The 19,191-nt window shown below is 50.9% G+C and overlaps 1 protein-coding gene across 1 annotated transcript in view; it reads left to right on the top strand.

Moving 5' to 3' along the window:
- MYT1L (myelin transcription factor 1 like) overlaps positions 1–19,191 on the top strand; it is a 394,605-nt gene that overhangs the window by 224,869 nt on the left and 150,545 nt on the right. Inside the window, exon 3 of the mRNA XM_069573812.1 lies at positions 2,633–2,775. The gene's annotated coding sequence lies outside the window, so the exon portion shown is untranslated. The remainder of the gene's footprint in view (positions 1–2,632; positions 2,776–19,191) is intronic.

The raw sequence follows: 19,191 nt of genomic DNA, 5'->3' as shown, positions 1-19,191 counted from the left end.
AGGGAAGGAAGGAAGAAACAGGGAAATGTTTTCTCCCATCCAAAATGCGAACATTTCAAAGAAAGGGTCATGGATGTCTGTCTTTCACGACAGGATGAGTGACTGAATTTCAGTCTATCTCTTAATATATAGTCAGTCCAAAAAGGAAGTTACCGATCATCCTTGAACTGGGGACAAAGAATGCTGTTTATTCACTACATGACTCATGTAAAAACTAAGCAATACCTCGTCCTCTTAAATGGAGAAAGTCAAAATCTGTCTTAGGTCATGAATATTAATAAAGATAAAGTTAAAATGAATTTTATAATACAGCCGTTTATAATGCAGTGGTCTAAAACTGAGTTTCTACTTCAGATTACGTCTTTATCATGTACTGTTTTAAGATGAGACGATGATTTGTGTTCCTGGGAAGGGAATCCCCCCACCCACATGAACCCCTTCCTCACCACCGCCCGCCACCCCGGATGCCTGGGGCGGGTGAGCCCACGGCGTGCTGGGCACAGGTGTGATCGCTGGCTCAGCTCTCTGCACCACTTCTTTCAGCTGGATGTGGATTATCTACGATTGTCTCAAAGCAGGTAGTTTAAAAGAAAGTGAAAAGAGTGCAGTTCTTCCATACAACGGCGCCATAAGGAAAGCCCGAGCCTCATCTGAGCGATGTGGGTGAGGGGAGCTGTGACAGCGCCCAAAGGCGCCCCTGCTGTTAGTGTTACTTGCGTCATTTGCGTTTGGCAACTAAGCTACTCACTAAACACTCCGGGAGCTCGTCCTGGGGAGTCCGTCTCAAATCACCGCAAGCAGCAGGGGCGGCAGGCACGGGAGCAGGCAGGACCGCAGGGGCGTGGCCCTCTGGCCCGTACCTGAGCACCTGGAAGGCGGCGTCTTCTGAGCGCGTGTCCCCGAGGGGCTCCACCGTACAGATGCTCCGATGTTTCTTACACAATGAGACGCATTTTGTTCAAAGAACTGGCTCGGGAGCCTTCATTCTGTTTTTTTGAGCTTCTGCCTTAAAGAAGAAATTTCTGTTTTACATCTCAGTCATCTTAAATCAAAACAGATAATGCATTTAGTCAGAAGCGTCAAATACCCTTCAGGGGCATTTAGCCTGGAATCCATCTGTCAATGAGTTTTTAATCTACATCTGACACATGACTGGGGGGTGAAGACCCCTCTAGGGGAGACGTGGTGTCTCCTGCTGACAGCCACCCTAGGTTCTGTCCGTCTTCCAAAAGGGGACAGGGTGTCTCATGTCTGTGGGGAACCCCAGCTCCCCGTGAGCCTGGGGGAACCAGGGAAGCCTGTCACAAGGGTGGAAGTGCAGACTCAGTGCTATTTGGAGGAGCGGGTCCAAGAAAGCCTCAGCAAGGTGGTGTCTACACGGGAAGGAGAATGTTTTCTCAACTCGCCGATTTATTTCTGAATGTGAGGGTGGAGAACAGAGCATGCACCAAACGGAGCGTTGTCCACAGATTAGGGTCTCGTAGATCCTAATCGCGCCCCTGGAGAGCCTGTCCTTTTCCTGACTGCCCCTCAGGGTAAGCTTTGTCCTTGCAGGGTAGAACCTCATGGATTCCCTGAAAAGAAGGGGAACCATGTGATGCTGCCTGAGCCCTTTAGGAAATGCTTGTAGCCACAGTGGTGACTTCCTGGGATTACCAGGAAAGTGAAATGTGGAAACTGTTCGCTGAAACGTGATTGTTGAGCAAAGTGTTGGCAAAGTAACAGATGACGTGGCTTTGATCATTAATATATCATCCTTTTCACTTATTTTTCAATCGCGTAATTGTTTTGCTTTGTGTTGGCTGATTTATAAGATTTATTTAAATTCGTCTTCTTTGATGTTCTTCATATGATGAGAATTAAGATGCATTTTCATAAAACCACTGCCTCGAATCCCATTCAAACCACTGGTAACCAATTTAGTGACATCTTCAGAATAACTGTGCCCATATGCAAATATTCATCATAGAAGATTATGCACAAAGGCCATTTTAAACACTACAGTTGGTTGTTGCTTTATAGGTACAACAAATAAAAATTTTTAATGAATACTTAAGAGGTTGTACTTTGCTTTCCCTTTTCATTAGCAAATAGCATGTCCTTGTAAAGCCTTTTCTGTGGGAAGGACTATAGCTTATTTACTGTCCTTTGAATGGAGAAGATGAAAAAAGTAAAAACGCATCTGACAACCTATGACCTAGAAGCTCTGTGTTGACACGCAGACACATTATTCTGCATCCCTAATTCGCTTCTAAATACTTCATACTGGCTTTACGATTTCCAGACTCAATCAAAACTAGCTCTCACACTTGGTTTCAGGAGACCGCAGTTGCAGTTTTGTGTAACCTTGACGTCACGAAAGTAGTTTAGTTTTCTAAAGAGATTTTCCTACAAGGAATCCTTGATGGAGAGTGAGTCCACCATGACACCGTCCCGGCGTGCCCCTCGAGCACCCCGGCGTGCCCCTGGAGCCTCCTGGCGTGCCCCCAGAGCGCCCCGGCGTGTCTGTGCGCCAGCTGGTTGTCGTCCCCTCTCCTCCTCAAGGCGAGCCTCCCTGGTGTCTGGACCCCAGGTGGGACCTTCCTGCACTATGGAAATCGACTTTACTCCTCTGCCCTCTCTTCTTCTCTAGACCGACTGCACCTCGTGGAGGAGGAAAAAATGTAGTTATCGGGTCCAGTCAAGAGTCTGTGTCTCTGGCATTGTCCACAACAGCCCGTCGGGGAAGGGTCCAGGTGGTCCACAGACGCATGGCGATCCAAGGGCCACGTAAAGGTAAGGATCCGCGCCCTACTCCAGGCTCCACGTGCAGACATGTGCGTATTACCTTAACATGTACTTGAAAAAGCACAAAGACAGGTTTGTGACGAAGGATTCTGTATTTGATCAAGGGTAGAATGTCCTTAACCTTCATACACTCAGTACAACGTCAGAAATTATCACTATTACTAAACAGAGACTCAAATGGTTTTTTATATAATTACAACATTATCTAGAAAGCAGTTTCACAGCCAGATTACCAGGTCTGTTCGGCCGTTGTTGGTGGTGTGGGGGCTTCTTTGTACAGCATGGCTGCTCAGTCGCTTCAGTTGTGGCCGACTCTGTGTGACCCCACGGACTATAACCTGGCAGGCTCCTCTGTCCTTGGGACTCTCCAGGCAAGGATACTGCAGTGGGTTGCCATGCCCTCCTCCAGGGGGTCTCCCCCACCCAGGGATCGAACCCGGGTCTTTTGGGTCTCCTGCACTGGTAGGTGGATTCTTTCCACTAGCCCTACCTGGGAAGTCCCTTTGTACAGAGTTGCTTTGCAATCAGATCTCTCTTTCCACTGCTAGTCTACTCAGGGACTCTGTCTTTAAGGACGGTAGACGTGTCTTTAGTGAGGGCCTGTGTGCACTGTCCGGGGTCATCACAGGTCGCTTCGGTCAGGGATGGTCAGCCTCCCTTGGTGCTGCCGTGCCCCATGAGAGTCAGGGCCTTGGAGACGCCCAGTGATGGCTAATGTTCTTCCTTAAGGGTTTTTTTAAATTGTGATGAAATACATTGAATGTAAAACTGACCACCTGAACCATCTCTAAGTGCGCAGTTCAGCAGCGTGGAGCACATCCACGGAGCTGAGCGCTACCCTCACCGCCTGTCTCCAGAACCTGTTCATCTCCCCAGATTTAAACTCTGTCTCCGCTAAGCACTCACCTCCGCGGAATTATACAATATCGGTCCTTTGGTGCTGGTTTAGTCACTAAGTCGGGTCTGACTCTTTGCGACCCCGGGGACTGGAGCCCACTAGTGGCTGGTTATTTTAACAGCGTGACATTGTAGCTGGCGTCAGAATCCCCTGCTTCTTTAAGACTGAATAAGACTCTGTGGTAGGCAGAGGCCACATTAGGTTCATCCACTCTCTGTAAACGGACGTTTGGGTTGCTTCCACCTTCTCGTTGCTAAGAATAATGATGCTCTGAATGAATGAATGGGTTGTGGAACCCCGGGCTTCCCTGGTGGCTCAGAGGTTAAAGCATCTGCCTGGAATGTGGGAGACCTGGGTTCGATCCCTGGGTTGGGAAGATCCTCTGGAAAAGGAAATGGCAACCCCCTCCAGTACTCTTGCCTGGAGAATCCCATGGAGGGAGGAGCCTGGTAGGCTGCAGTCCACGGGGTTGCAGAGTCGGACGCGACTGAGTGGGTGTACAAATATTTGTTTGAATCTCTGCTTTCAGTTCTGCTCATGGGTATACCCAGATGTGAGACTGTTTGATCGGATGTTAATTTTTTAAGGAGCTTCCATGCTGTTTTCCATCATGGCTGTGCACTTACGTTCCCGCCATCCATGCACGAGGGCTCCGGTTTCTCCGCATGCTCACCAGCGCCGTGTCTCAGTGGGTTTGTTTTTGGTCACAGCCATGTGAATGGGTGTGAAGTGGCATCTTACTGTGATTGACTTACGTTTTCCTGATGATAGAAAGGTTGAGGGTCTTTTCATGCACTCATTGGCCACTTGTGTGTCTTCTGTGGGTAAATGTCCACAGAAGCTTCCTGCCTGAATCAGATAGCTTTGTTGTTGTCACTGAGTTATCAGAGTCATGTATATATTCTGGATATTAAGCCCTTATTAGATAAGTGGTTTGTAAATATCTTTTTTCCACTCTGCAGTTTGCCTTGCATTTGGTTGGCAGTGTCCTTTGACAGCGAAAGGCTTTTAATTCTAACATAGTCCAATTTATCCTTCTTCTGTTCTGTGATTTTTGGTCTCATATCCAAGAAACCATTGCCAAGTCTAACATTGTGAAGATTTTCCTATATATTTTCTGTTCAGAGTTGTATAGCTTTAGCTCCTATGTGCGGTTCTGAGTTTTAATCCATATGGAGTGACTTTTTGTATATGGGGTAAGGTAAGGGTCCAGTGTCATTCTTCTGCATGTAAATATCCGGTTTCCCAGCACCATTTGTTGAAAAGACGGCCCTTTCCCCTTGAGTGGCCTTGCCACCCTTGTCGAGAGTCGCTGGGCCGCGTGTCGAGGGTTCATTTACGGGCTGCCTCTCCTGCTCCTTGCCTGTTGGTGCCTTTTTGCCCGTGCCGCTCTGTTTTGATTGCTGTGAGCTTGTAGTAAGTTTTGAAATCAGGAAATATGAAGCTTCCTAATTTGTTCTTCTGTTTCAAGACTGTGTTGCCTATTTGGGGGTTCCTGGAGAGCCCATATGAATTGTAGGACGGACCTTTCTTCTGCAAAATAGTGACATTAGACTCTTGATGGGGATTATTTCGAAAATATAAATTGCATGGCCAAGTTTCTTAATCAGACAGAAATAGAGGATTCTATACTTTATGGTAGTGAATTTTCCTATCCAATTTGAACGGGCAACATTACTGTAAATACATGTTTTTTCAGTTTAAAAAAAAAATAAGATTTTCTTTTCTTTTCTTCTGATCCTGGTCTGGAAAACAATAAGCAATTAAACAGGAATGATAAATATAAACTTTTACACAAATCTTCACTGAGAATGAAGAGACAATTTCTGTTAAAGTTCTTAAAACTCAGAATTTTGACATCAGTAGTTCCTTAGCAGAAAACCACCAATGTCATGGAAGATTCCACCTGGCCTCTTCCATCAGGTAAGCTTTCTGGCTGTTTATTCATAGTTAGTCTAGAAGATAAAAAACTTAGGTATGATAGGCACCACTCAAGACCAGAGTCAGTGCTAACAGTGTGGAAAAGTGCCACGTATTTGAATGTGTGGTTAATGACCCTCCTGTGTCATTTCTGACGCAACAAAACCTACCCGTGACCGAGCCTTGCCCTGTACATCAGCGCCGGGTAAGCACTAAATTCCTCCCAAACTCTGCGAGTCTGAGTGATGATTCTTCCCACTTCAGAGCTCAGCAAAGGCGAGATTAGAGACCGTAAGTGATTCTGCTAAAAAGCTGTAGTTAATAAGTAGCCAAGACCACACAGACACCAGATGTGGGTGGCCAGTGATGGGATAGAAAGGAATTTTGTTCAGAGATCTACATTTTACACAAATCACCAATTTCAAGGAGCCTTCCCATTTCAATCACTAATGCAACTCTATTTCCAAGCCCAGTGAAAGTATTTCAGAAGTTAGCAGTCGAGCAGATGCCAAACAAGGACACAAAAGAAAGGGTTTGTTCATAACTACCCTTTCTTCCCGTGTGCCCAGGGAGACTATGTATGAATCACATGTCCCCCACTGGTTCAGCAATGCTGAGTACCTATTTTGTGCCACGAATGTGTCTAGGCTCAGGAGATATAAGTTGAATGAGGCATGGTCACAGTCCCCAGAGGGTCCCCATGGAGAGGACCACAGTAAGCAGGCCTGAGGCTCCTTCCTTCGGGGCAGGGCAGAGCCTGGTCATCTCTGCTCCCAGCCCCTGTGAGGAGCTCGGTCACTTCTCCTGGCAACCAGAGACCTGGGGAAGATGATTTAGGAGGATGAAAAAGAGAGCTTCGCTCTGATTACAGATGGGAAAGATGTCTTTGCAGAGGACCCAGAATTGGGTCTTGCAAGGTTAAGTCGTTAGACGTATGAATTGGGAGCGACCTTCTATGCAGGAGAAAACGCAACCCAGAGATGCAGTCGAGGGACAGGAACAGATGCCGGTCACTCAGCAGGGGCCGCTGCTTTTCGGGACAAACGATCTGATTCCTCCTGGCTTATGTTTGGTGTTGGTGAAACGGGTGTGACTTCTGCAGCCCGCGGGAGAGAATGCGGTCTGGCTCCATCTCCTGGTCCTTTTGGAGGGAGCCTCCAGAATGGTCCGATCCAGCGCTCTTCATCCCAGAAGCTGCCGGCTGGTTGCTCTCACTCTGCCCACCTCCCTTTCCACCTCCAGCGCCCAGCGTGATCACAGTCGGCCATCCAGATTCTTATCGCCTGCCGCCTTGGAGCTATAGATTCCCAGGACTGTGCTTTCCCGGGTTCTACCCTTTAGGTTATAGCTCAGTGCCAGAAGGGTGCAGGTTAAGGGTCAGTGGTCCCATCACCATTGCTCAACTGGCAGTGACCCCTGGTACCCCGTGGACTTACTTCCTGTCCACAGTCCCAGATCCCCGAGCACCCCCAGTCAAGAGGACTCCGGGGCTTGCTCTCACGGGAGAAGTGAAAGTGAGAAAGCACTGCACAAGGCTTAGATCTGAGGCATTTTCCATCCGTGTGGCCCAGTTAGCCACCACGGCTGCGAGCTGGGCACCTGTGGCTGCCCGCAGCTGCTGCTCCAAGAAACCGAGTCTCCTCTGAGCCCGGGCCCAAGGAGGAGATCGCACTCCCAGCCAATGTCAATATCTGCTTCCCCCAAAAAACTGCATGAATTGTGTTCCGAATGGTGCCTACTCTAAAGAAAAGTGCACCATTCATCCAGAAGGAGGAATCTGCTGGAATAGCTCTGCTCATATATCTCTGCTCTCTGACCCTTTGAAGCAGATTTCTTTAAAACAGCTGACAAATGCTGTTAGTTTCGTCCTAGCCCTGCCGATTAACATTTGTATTCCTCTGGGAAAATCCCTTCAAAGTCTTACTTTCTTTTTCTGTGAAATAGGGATAAAGGGCTAGATCGAGTGGAGCGGAGCCCATGGCAATACTGCGGACTGCAGACGCTGGTGATGAGTGCTGAGGGCTCATTGTGTGTATGCACGGCCAGTCGTGTCCGGCTCTTTGCAACCTCATGGACTGAAGCCTGCCAGGTTTCTCTGTCCATCTCGAGCTACGAGGCGGAAACGGGGCTCCTCTGGATGTGGGCAGGACCCTCGTTCTTCCTCCTCCAGGGGATCTTCCCAACCCAGGAATGGAAACCGCATCTCCTGCATTAGCAGGAGTATTCTCAGTATTCCCACTGAGCCACCTGGGAAAGCCCGTGTTCCTTAAGTATCTGCTAGTACCAAACTCTGCCCTAATGATACCAGCCAAGTGCAGAAATCTAAGAAAAACTAAAGAGCCTCTTGATGAAGGTGAAACAGGAGAGAGAATATGCTGACTTAAAGCTCAACATTCAGAAAACTAAGATCATGGCATCCAGTCCCATCACTTCACGGCAAATAGATGGGGAAACAATGGAAACAGTGAGAGACTAGTTTCTTGGGCTCCAAAATCCCTGTGGATGGTGACTGCAGCCATGGAATTAAAAGACACTTGCTCCTTGGAAGAAAAGCTGTGAAAAACCTAGACAGCACATTAAAAAGCAGAGGCACTTTGCCAAATTTTAAAGGTCCATCTAGTTAACACTATGACTTTTCCAGTAGTCGTGTGTGGATGTGAGAGTTGGACCATAAAGAAGGCTGAGTGCCGAAGAATTGAAGCTTTTGAACTGTGGTGTTGGAAAAGACTCTTGAGAGTCCCTTGGACAGCAAGGAGATCAAACCAGTCCATCCTAAAGGAAATCAGTCTTGAATATTCATTGGAAGGACTGATGCTGAAACTGAAGCTCCAATACTTTGTCCACCTGAGGCAAACTGATTCATTGGAAAAGACCCTGATGCTGGGAAAGACTGAAGGCAGGAGGAGAAGGGGACGACAGAGGATGAGATGGTTGGGTGGCATCACTGACTCGATGGACGTGAGTGTGAGCAAACAGAGATAAGAAGGGCAGAGAGGCCTAGTGCACTGCAGTCCGTGGGGCTGCAAAGAGCTGAACATGACTGAGCAGCTGAACAAAAGTACCAAGCTCTGTTCTCAAAGTACCTCTCACCACATCCCATTCAGTCCTCGAAACACCTTGTGCTCCTCTTCCATCTATCCATAACTTCTATCAGAGGAAACATATGTATAGAAAAATTAAATAAAAGGCCCAGCATTGCACAGAAAATGGCACAGATGGGATTCAAGCTTAGGTGGGCGATTAGGCTCCCGACTTACAAGCTGGGACTAGCCTTTCCACCGTGTCCCTGAAGCCCTGTGCAAACATCACACACGACTACCCTTGTGTCTACTCCGCGTGTACTCACAACAGATATGACCTGTGTGCGCATGTATTGTGTGTATACAAGCGTGCACACCAAGAATTTGTAAAACTGCTAGGTTGCCGCTAAATCACACAGTTTTGCCTAACGGGGCGATGCTGTTAACAACACTCAGAGTTCACCGCTTTTGTGCACCCTTCCCAGAAGACAGCCCAATAATTTCCCGTTGTGATTCGTCTCAAGATCATCCCTAATTCACCACATAATGCTTTTTGATCATTTTCATAGTGGTTCGTCAGTATTGCTTAAATCATCTTTATACCTCTTATATCTGCCATTATAAAAATATTTATTAAGCGTGATGTTATAAGGTACTACAGATAGTGAAAAAGAAAGAAAAGGGCTTTGTTTTTTTCTGAAATTTGGGTGATGGTGGAACTCTGCTTTCTCGTAACTTGTCTCAGAGTCCAGGGCCACCGCTGTCTTGAAAAGCAGCGGCGAAGTGACTAATCGCTCCCCCACCCCGGACTGCGACGGGAGCGTCTGATCTGACAGTCCTCTCCTCCCAGCAGAGAGGAGCCGCCTTTGGCCATGGGCATTTGCTTGGAGCCGGAGTGGGGAGCAGGCGAGGCCGCGCGGGTGGGGGTGACGGGGGCCCCGAGTCCCCCTGCAGGCCCAGGGTCACCCAGGGAGCGTGCCCGGGCTCCACGGCCGTCCCGCTGCCCGGAGCGAGGTCGGCTCCTGACCCGCGGCCGTGACCTCGCTCGCCTCCTGACCTCCCGCAGGCCTGTGAGCACTTCAGGGTGGCATGCTTTTCCACACCAAGCTGCAGAGTCGGGATGCCCTGCCTCCCATTTCCCCCGCGCTGAACCAGGGAAGCCTCCGAAGCCAGAGGTGTCCAGGGAGCCCCGACCTCACAGGGCCGCCCGGAGCCGTCTGCAGGGGCAGCGGGTGGAAGGGACCCAGGGGCTCCCCGCCCCAGGAGTTCTGAACATCAGACTGCATGTTATAAAATTCCAGAAACACCCCAAGAGCAGAAGCGCCCCCAGAGCGGGTGCAGCACGTACTGCATGGCTGTGCCCTCCACGCGCTCGGGGTCCGCGTCTGCCACACCCCAGGGTGCTGGGGGCGCCCCTCTCCCGTCAGGGGCTGCACACACCCGCGGGAGAGTGAAAGTCCGCCACAGGTGAGACACGTGCATCCCGAGGCCTCGCTGGGGCCCTGTGTGGCGCTGGTCAAAGCTAAACGCAGACCTTGTTTTAACCTTCATATTTCCTCCCTAACAACAGTTCACACCCTCTCCTTGGGTCTCAACGTTTGTTCGCCATTTTATTTATAAAGCTCTACCATCGTTTGTGTGTTTGGAGAGACACATTCTGCTTAAATAACTGGCAACATCTTCCATGGAAGAGGTTTTATCATTAAACCTCTGAGTCTGCTAATGTCAACAGTCCCCTCTCTATGGAGTTAGTGGAATTTATGCTTCCATAAAGAAGTAATATGCCGAGCTTTAAAATTTCCTGCCAGACAATGGACATTGCAGCTCGATGTAGGAGCCTAAGCCGGTGTAGCGGGTGCTGAAGAAGTAAAGCTGAGTGGTGTCCCACTTCCTTCTCACGCCTAGAAGGGGATTTTCAAGTAGCCGCATCCCAGAGAAGTTTCTAGAATGGCCACTGGAGGTTTATGTATTTTTTCTTTGGGGGAGGAAATACAACTGTCCTCTCTTGTATCATTTTCTTTCGCCTCGTGGATATGTTCTCATTTGACCAGAATAAAAATCATGTTAGCCCTTATCGCATGGGTGGCTTTCATGCACACTCGGGGGAGAGGAGAGGCGTCCCGGGGATCAGACAGCCCTTCCACCCGGGAGCCTGGCGGAGACGGAATCTCCACCAGCAGCGATGCCGGGAAAAAGGCAACAGGTCTCCTTCCCGGCGTGTGCAGAGCCTGCCAGGACGCTGGGGACAGTTGGTTGCTGGGAATGCGTCGTCTGTCCTCCTGAGAGAAAGTGTGGAACTGTGACGGGCAGAGAACCCATCTGTGCACGGCGGGTCACCGGTCTCGTTGTGCTTGTGGGGTGTCATGAGCAGGAGGGCGCTCTGCCTGCGATCTCTGAATCCTGCCCGCTCCTGCTGATCAGCCTCTCCGCCCCCCACCCCTCGCCTTGTGGCTCCGTGGGGACCCCTCCTCCCCAGGCCTCGCTGAGCTCTGCTGCCTCAGCACTTCAAGGGGAGGCGGTCTGTCTGCTCGAAGCCTCCCTGGAAGCCACGTCTGCACGGTGATGGATGGGGCTAATCCCCTGTCGTTTCATGGGAGATTTACATGCATAAGTCTCATTAGTGCTAATGGGAGTTTCTTGCATAAATCTTGCATGCAGAAGGTGAGGGAGAAACGGTTTTCTGCTGTATCAGTTTCCTTGCTCAAGGCTTCTCCCTGTAGTCTGGGGCTGGCTTGGATGTCTTACCAAGTGCCTTGCACAGAAGCTGCGGGTGCTCTTCATTTACATGGAAATGGACCCTAAACGGGGTTCTGAACTCACAGGTTTAAACACCTCCCCCTTGCGCCATCATCCTCCCAAGTACAGATACCCAATTAGTGCCACTGAGCCAACAAATTTCCGTGTGTCAGTGGTACCTGCTGTGAATGTCATTCTGCTCCGTGATAACAGGGCTGGCGTCCCAAAATAGAGGTGGGGGAGGGAGAGGGACACCGAGTCCTTGTTGTGAACTGAGTTATTTTTAAAGAGACTGTGGATCTCAGTCCTGTTTAAAGAGCCAGCCCATCCCTGCAGCCAGGCTTGGGTTTGGAGGTAGGGAGACTAGACTGGTCCCTGTCGCTCAGTCACCGTCCTTGCCTTCAGGTCTGTTAAATCCTGAGTCCCTTTACAAAATGAAGGCAAGAGGACATCTGAACTGACAGACACAGGCTTGATTCCACCCTGCGTCTGGGCGGGAGACTGGCACTTCTCAAAGCCCGTCGGGTGTTTTCTGTTACCGTCTTGATCATGTGCTGGTTCCCATCATATTCACAGCCAGCTGCGCATCCTGCTGTGTGAGGTGGGAGATTCCTGGGGGGAGTTTTAACATTATGTAGCTCTCTTTATTTGTATTTAAACACTTGCATATGTAGCTGCTGACAAAAATTAACTTCAGGTCCATCTAATTCTGATGGTGAGTCGCAAGTATGGTGGCTTTAAATTACAAAGAAACTTTTTCTTTATAACTTTAATTGTGCACGATTTACACACAGATATTAACAGCAGACATTGTCTTACTGTTTTCTTTATCTGTTCATTGTATGTAAATGTGTAACACGTTAAGGCACAAAAGCAACACATATGTGGGTGAGACAGACAGATTGAAAGAAGATTGGCTCAGTGGTAAAGAGCCCACCTGCAAGGCAGGCCACGTGGGCTTGGTCCCTGGGTCAGGAAGATGCCCTGGAGGAGAAACCGGAAGCCCACTCCAGTGCACTTGCCTGGGAGACCCCATGGACAGAGGGGCCTGGCGGGCTGCAGTGTTCCTGCCTGGGAGACCCCATGGACAGAGGGGCCTGGCCAGCCGCAGTGCACGGGGTCACAACTAAACAGCAACAGGAAAGAGAGATAACAAAATAATAAGTTTAAAGCCTTCATCCGGGAAACCAATACTTCAGTTAGTTAGGCTAATAGCGCAGGAAAAGTACCTGGCTGGGCTTTTTCTTCATTCATTCATTTTCTAGGGAAAAAAAATCTGTTTAATGGAATCCTTCTCTGTGAACCAAAATGGTAAAAATCATGTCTTCCTGCCTAGTCCCGTGCCCCTATTTCCATGTGTCCGATCAAACTACCCTTCAGTCAAACTGTGACCTCATCTTCCCTGGAGATTACTTGTAAATTGATGTTCATTTGTACCAATGTGTGGATAACTGGATACCTTTTGTGTGTCCACAGCTATTTATTCACTTATCTAACATTTATTACTGGGCACCCCTGAAGGGATGGGCACCCCAAGATGCCAAGGACCCCATGGAGAGCAGAGCAAACCCCTGTGCTCACTGAGCTCGATTTTACGGAAGACAGGTGCAAAGGAGAGAGGGGCAGGGCAGGAAAGGAGGCCACCTGCGGTGGGGGTCTCCTGACAGGAGGGCACAGGGCTCCGCTGCAGACGGAGAGCAGCCGTGAGGGACCAGAAGCAGCCCGGCAGGCGCAGCTGCAAGGCGGGGGGCAGGTAGGGCGCAGAACCGGGGGGCGGGGCCGCTGTATGGGGCCGTTTCTGTCTCACTGATGAGGTGTTCACTTCAGCTCAGTCACTCAGTCGTGTCCGACTCTTTGTGACCCCATGGACTGCAGCACGCCAGGCCTCCCGGTCCATCACCATCTCCCAGAGTCCACCCAAACCCATGTCCATCAAGTCAGTGATGCCATCCAGCCATCTCATCCTCTGTCGTCCCCTTCTCCTCCTGCCCACAATCTTTCCTAGCATCAGGGTCTTTTCTGATGAGTCAGTCCTTCGCATGAGGTGGCCAAAGTACTGGAGCTTCAGCTTTAGCATCAGTCCTTCCAAAGAAATCCCAGGGCTGATCTCCTTCAGAATGGACTGGTTGGATCCCCTTGCAGTCCAAGGGGCTCTCAAGAGTCTTCTCTAGCACTACAGTTCAAAAGCATCAATTCTTCAGCGCTCAGCTTTATTACGGTCCAGCTCTCACAGTCATACATGATGAGGCGAGGCCAGGCCATTCCTGAGCTGGAGGGGAGGAGGATCCGCGTGTAGGGAGGGTCAGGGGTGATGGAGATGGAGGGATGGAGAGCTTGAGTCACCAGCAGGGTGTCGGTGATGTCAGGTCACCTGAGACGGGGCTGGAGGGTGCAGGGAGGTGGAGGGCAGGCTGCCAGGCAAGGGGATGCAGGGGGCGGAGCCTGGTGGTGGGAAGCACCCAGGACGCCCAGTCGCCTGGCTTTGAGCTCCAGAGGCTGCCGCTGGGCTGATTTCCAGAATGAGGCAGGAGGGGGACAGTGGCTGGTCTGTGAGGCTTAGAGGCTGAGGGAGGGTCACCCGAGAACCTGGAGGGTGGTGCTGACCTCGGGGCCGCTGGCAGGTGAGGTCGGAAGGGCAGAGCGGACGGGGGCCTGAGAAGCCCGCTTCCCCCAACGGTGATTACGGGTGAGGAAAGCGCAAGCGGTCTCACCGAATGACCGCGGCGATCTCACACCAACTCTAGCTCATGCGCTAGAGCTGAGCCCCTAAGAAGGCGCAGGGGCCGTGTGACTAAGCGCGCCATGTGTAGCCTTGTGACTCTGGGCACTGAGTCAGCTGACGACTCGGGAAGGTGTCGCGGGAGTCACACCGCTCACTCACCTCGTCTGTCCTTCACGCGTCCTTCAGAGCCTACACCTGTCCTTCAGAGGCCGTGCAGCTGCCTTGAAGACAAAGTCCGCAGTTCAAGTTAACATAAGCAAAAGTGAAAGTCGCTCGGTCGTGTCTGACTCTTCACAACTAACTCCATGGACTCTACAGTCCACGGAAGTCTCCAGGCCAGAATACTGGAGTGGGTAGATGTTCCCTTCTCCAGGTGGTCTTCCCAGCCCAGGGACTGAACCCAGGTCTCCCACATGGCAGGCGGGCTCTTTACCACTGGGCCACCTCGGACACCCTGGATGTTTGGTAACAGAGCTAAAGGGATGAACCGCGGCTGCATGAAACGGGTTCCTTACAGGAACTTAAATGCAGTCCTTGCACCCTGAAATCTCAGCAGAAGGCAAGAACTTTCCTCCTGTTGAGACCGTCAGGTTCTAAGCAACCACATACGAGGGCTTCAGTGGGAGCACTGTTGTTGAGAAAGATGTTGGCTGGACCAGCGGCTGACGAGTCCCTGACACCACCTGCTTTGGCTGCGGGATGCAGGTCCCTGGAACCCCGCCCTCCTCCAACAGCCCGCCAGCCTGCCACAGGGACGCACCCCTCCGGGAAGCAGGGGAGCAGTTCCACGGCAACACACTATGTGCTCTTGCTGTGGGGGTGCAGTGTCCCGCCCCCAATCCCCTTCCCCAGACCGAGAAGACACGCGTATGCTGGAGGAAACGTTTGGTAAAAGACGACGGACGTCTTTGTGAAACTGAGACTCACCGAAGCATGATCCAGCAGTGACTCCCATTCAGCTCATGAGCAGAGCAGATGCTCCCCCCAATCCCAGCGTGAAGCCCCAAGGTGGGCCTGCCCCACAGGGGACCCTGGGCGGGGTGGGCAGGTGTCCCCGAGGAAGCCAGGCGGCAGAGGCGTTGTCTTCACCAGCAGCCACCAGCCACACACCAGGAAATCCACGCACGTCTCAAGTCCTGCCTTTACTCAAAGCTTTAACTGAATTAAAAAGAACGAGTTACCAGCAGCAAAACTAGGAGCGCAACGGCGGTGTGTTTTCACGCTCACTTACCACGTGAGATTTTTGTAGAATGAGCCCCAGGTCCTTTGGATTTTTAGATAAGTGCATTTTTACAAGCAAACATATCCTTCCAGAGAAGGTGAAACCATCAAAACTGTGTTCTTCATGACGACTTACCCTGTTTCCCTTTTGTCTCATTTGTCCCCAGCTCTTCCTGTTTCATAGCACATATGTTACTGTGGATATGTTGTTGGCATTAGTGACTGAACAAATGCAATAAAAAAAGTTAGCCGATCATTGAGTAGTTTTGACCTGAAATTGATAGAATAATAAGTGAAATAGAAGATATTTACATCTAATAGGAAAAAATTTTACTTCAGAGTTGCAAATAACTACCCCATCCCATGATCTGCCCCTCACAAATGACTTACTCTTTAGAAATTGACAGAAAATAAAGCATCAGTATTTTTCTCAAATAACTATCACAATTTTTATAAGCTGTTTGAGAAGAGGTTAATTGATTAAAAAGGCCATGCATGTTTCAAGTTCCTTGCAGAACTTGAAAATGTGAATAAAAAATTCATTTGCAATTGATTTTCTGACCTGGATGCACACAGCTGCACATTATAAGTGCCTGGCTCACTTCTGGGCAGGACGATGTCCCAGACCATCAGCCGCTTCCCTGGGCCCTCTGACTGCAGAGGCTGTGTGGAATCGAGTGGGGAAGGGTCCTCTGCGGGCTCCAATCGCCCCGGCCCCTGTGCCCAGGGGACATTCGTTCACAAGGACTTGCTGGATGGACCAGGTGTGTGTAGGTGTGGGTGTCAGATGCACACGGACTTCCGCTCCTTCCGCAGGAGTCCAGCGGAGGCAGGTGAAGTGCTAAGGGAGAAGGTCACCCTGCAGGCGGGCCCTGGTCCCCAAACGCAGAGCCTGGTGAGGCCAAACCAACCCGGAAATCTGGGCAAACACGGTGAGCCCGAAACGCTGCCACTGCCTGGAGCGACCAGCTCATCCTGCAGAGGTTCACGCACACCCTCACACTCACACTTTGACTCACACGCCTGCACACACTCGCACACTCACACACACGTTGGGTCCAAAGTCCCGACTATTCCTCAGCGGCAACCAAGCTCATCCTCAGTGAACCATGTTTGCCCCATCCGCAGGATCAACTTCGAATCGTCCTTCAGAGGCTAAACTTCCAGTTTCGCAACAGTAGTAAGTCAGTCCACTGACTGACTAGCGTATGGAACCAGCAGTTTGTCCATAAACAAGTAAAGATCATACGCAGATTTTCCTCAGATGTCCCTATGATGCTGGGAGGACTGAACGCCACAGTATTTGAGAGACTCGTGAACACAGAGTCCCCAGTGGTGCTGAGAGCGGGACAAGCACTCAGTGAAACGCTGTCCTCTCGACAAGTGTTCCCTGGCCGCCGGCCAGGCAGGCCGGGACCGTGGGGATGGACGGCACACAGAGCGGAAGGTCCTGAAGTGGCCGCGCGTGGCGGGCGGCGGGCGGCTCAGCGCAGGATGCTTGGCGGCGATACAGGATGCCTGGCTGTCCCCGCCCTCTCTTTCCTGACCCTGCCTTATTCCCGGGGGGTAGGGGGGGGGCTACCCGAGCCTCACTACCCCCGCCTTTGTGCTGGGTCCATTCTCCTCTGCTGGATCCCCCAGGACTAAGACGGGGTCAGGGAAGGGAGGGCAGGGACGGTGAAGGGTCCCGGAGAGCTGGCGGGTCCTTCAAAGCAGGTGGATCTGAGGGGGAGCTGGGCCGCCTCATGAATGACCCTGCAGGCATGTTGGAGCTTGGACGCCATTGTGAAGGTTGCCAGGGTGTACACGTGGCCGGCCTGTGACTGAGGCCGCGGCAGACGAATCAAAGAGGGGGAGATGTAGCCGGTGGCAGGACCAACAGCGAGACTCTCACGGGAGCACAGATGGGTGAATACGGCCCCTGACCGCACGGCAGGTGGAGCCCAGCCACCTGAGAGGCCCCTGGGAACCAGGAGGGCAGGGGGGGATCTGGGGAGGATGGCAGGCATCCAGGTCCTGGGAAGAAGGCTGGCCGGCCACTCGTGCGCGTGGGAGTCTCCTCTCGGCCAAGACCACTCTTCAAGTCACGCCCGTGCCATGAGAGGTGTTTGGGAGGCAGAGCTGTGCAGACTGTTGATATGCGGACTCGACGGGAAGGGAGGAATGGACGGTGACCCTGTTTCCGACGTGAACAGGTGTGTGGACAGAATCGGCTCCCTGGGTGCAGAAGGCGTTGGGGAGAAAGGACAGGGTGGGAGCTGGGGGCTCCAGGCCGACCCAGGAAGCCTTGAGTCCGACGTCACGTTCGGGGTATGTCCTGTGTCTGGGTGTCTGAATCCTGTTGATAATGACATTCTTTTTTGAGTGAATTTCCGCTCAGTGTTTGTCAGACTTTTAGAAATGGCTGTAAGAGAACGTAGCAAGTTTTAACCCTCTATCTTGTTTTTAAGATGAGAGGAGCTGAACAGCTCGCCCGCAGGCTCTTAGAGTCCTGACCAGCCCTCCCAGCACCCACCTGTGAGCGCTCCCTGCTTGGGTCCTAAAGGAGCCGGTGTGGTTATCTGTCAGGATTGAGCCCTCCTCACCGCAACGTGACTGTGAACAGAAGTTCGAATGGGACACTGAGTCAGGGAGGGGGTCCTCGCTGGGCCCCGCCTCGGGGCGTCCAGAGTGCACACACCCCCCACCAGGGCTTGGTGAGCTGTTCAAGTCTCTGCGTCTTCCAGAATGTCTGGATGCCAGACAGAGCAGCCAGGACAGAGAGGCGTCTTTATCCCGAGACCCCCAGTCCCTGTCATTTCTGTTAGAACATGAAAGTGAAAGTTAATCGCTCAGTCGTGTCTGACCCTTTGCGACCCCGTGGACTGTAGCCCACCAGGCTCCTCTGTCCTTGGGATTCTCCATGCAAGGATACTGGACTGGATTGCTGTTCCCTCTTCCAGGGGATCTTCCTCATCCAGGGATTGAACCCAAGTCTCCTGTGCCTTCTGCATGACAGGAGATTCTTACCCACTGAGCCAGCAGGGAAGTCAGGAAATACTCGACACGTAACCGAAACAGTGAGGATAGCTGCATCCTCACCACATGAGACCCTGGAGGCCAGTGCTTTCATCAGAGCTTAATGTAGATTTTACAAATCTGATTTAACTTTGAAAAGTGAAGACATTTGGGCCAGGTGCCCATCAGCACTGAACTGTATGGTCACTCTGCGTAGCAGTCAAAACAGAGACATAGCTTAAGGCCGCTGAAACGTGTAGCTAAAGCGATGCACACAGACTGCTTCATAACTAAAGCGATGCACAGATCCTGTTGGCTCAGACTTCTTCGTCGTTTCCCATTGCCTTTCGCTGTACCTTCAGGGGCCTTATTACACAGTCGTGATCTTTCGCCTCAATGTACTTTTGAAGAAATCAACATCTGTAACTCCTGCGTAATTTCTAAGGATACACATTCAGCTTACAAATGCCTTTCTAACAAAGCTAAGAAGGAAATATCTTAAACTGGTTAGTATCTGTTTAAATTATAGTTAGGCCAATCGCTGTCTCTTATTCCTTGACATGAATCTCTAGCCTTAAGAACAACAGCCGGCAGACAGTAGGCCTGCAGTTTGTATTTACAGAGTGAAGATACAGGAATGAGTGAGTGAGCACGTAATAGGTGAGGATCAGAGGTTAGAGACAAAGTATGAATCTGGGTATTCTAAGACATTCTGAATCGCGCACTGTACCTGCACGCCACCAGAAGGTGGTCTGTGCTTGGTACCCTGCCTCAGAAGGAAGAAGTAACGTTAAAAAATTATGAAATATGCAAATAAGCATGGATAACTGTTAGACGAGCGATTGGAAAGTGTGGTGTGGCTTTGTGTATTTACTTTTGTGTCGTCTTAC

The sequence above is a fragment of the Ovis canadensis genome, chromosome 2 (assembly GCF_042477335.2).
Source record: "Ovis canadensis isolate MfBH-ARS-UI-01 breed Bighorn chromosome 2, ARS-UI_OviCan_v2, whole genome shotgun sequence".
Lineage (NCBI taxonomy): Eukaryota > Metazoa > Chordata > Mammalia > Artiodactyla > Bovidae > Ovis > Ovis canadensis.
The sequence above is the reverse complement of the archived record's forward strand: the minus strand, read 5'-3'. Positions and strand labels throughout refer to the sequence as shown.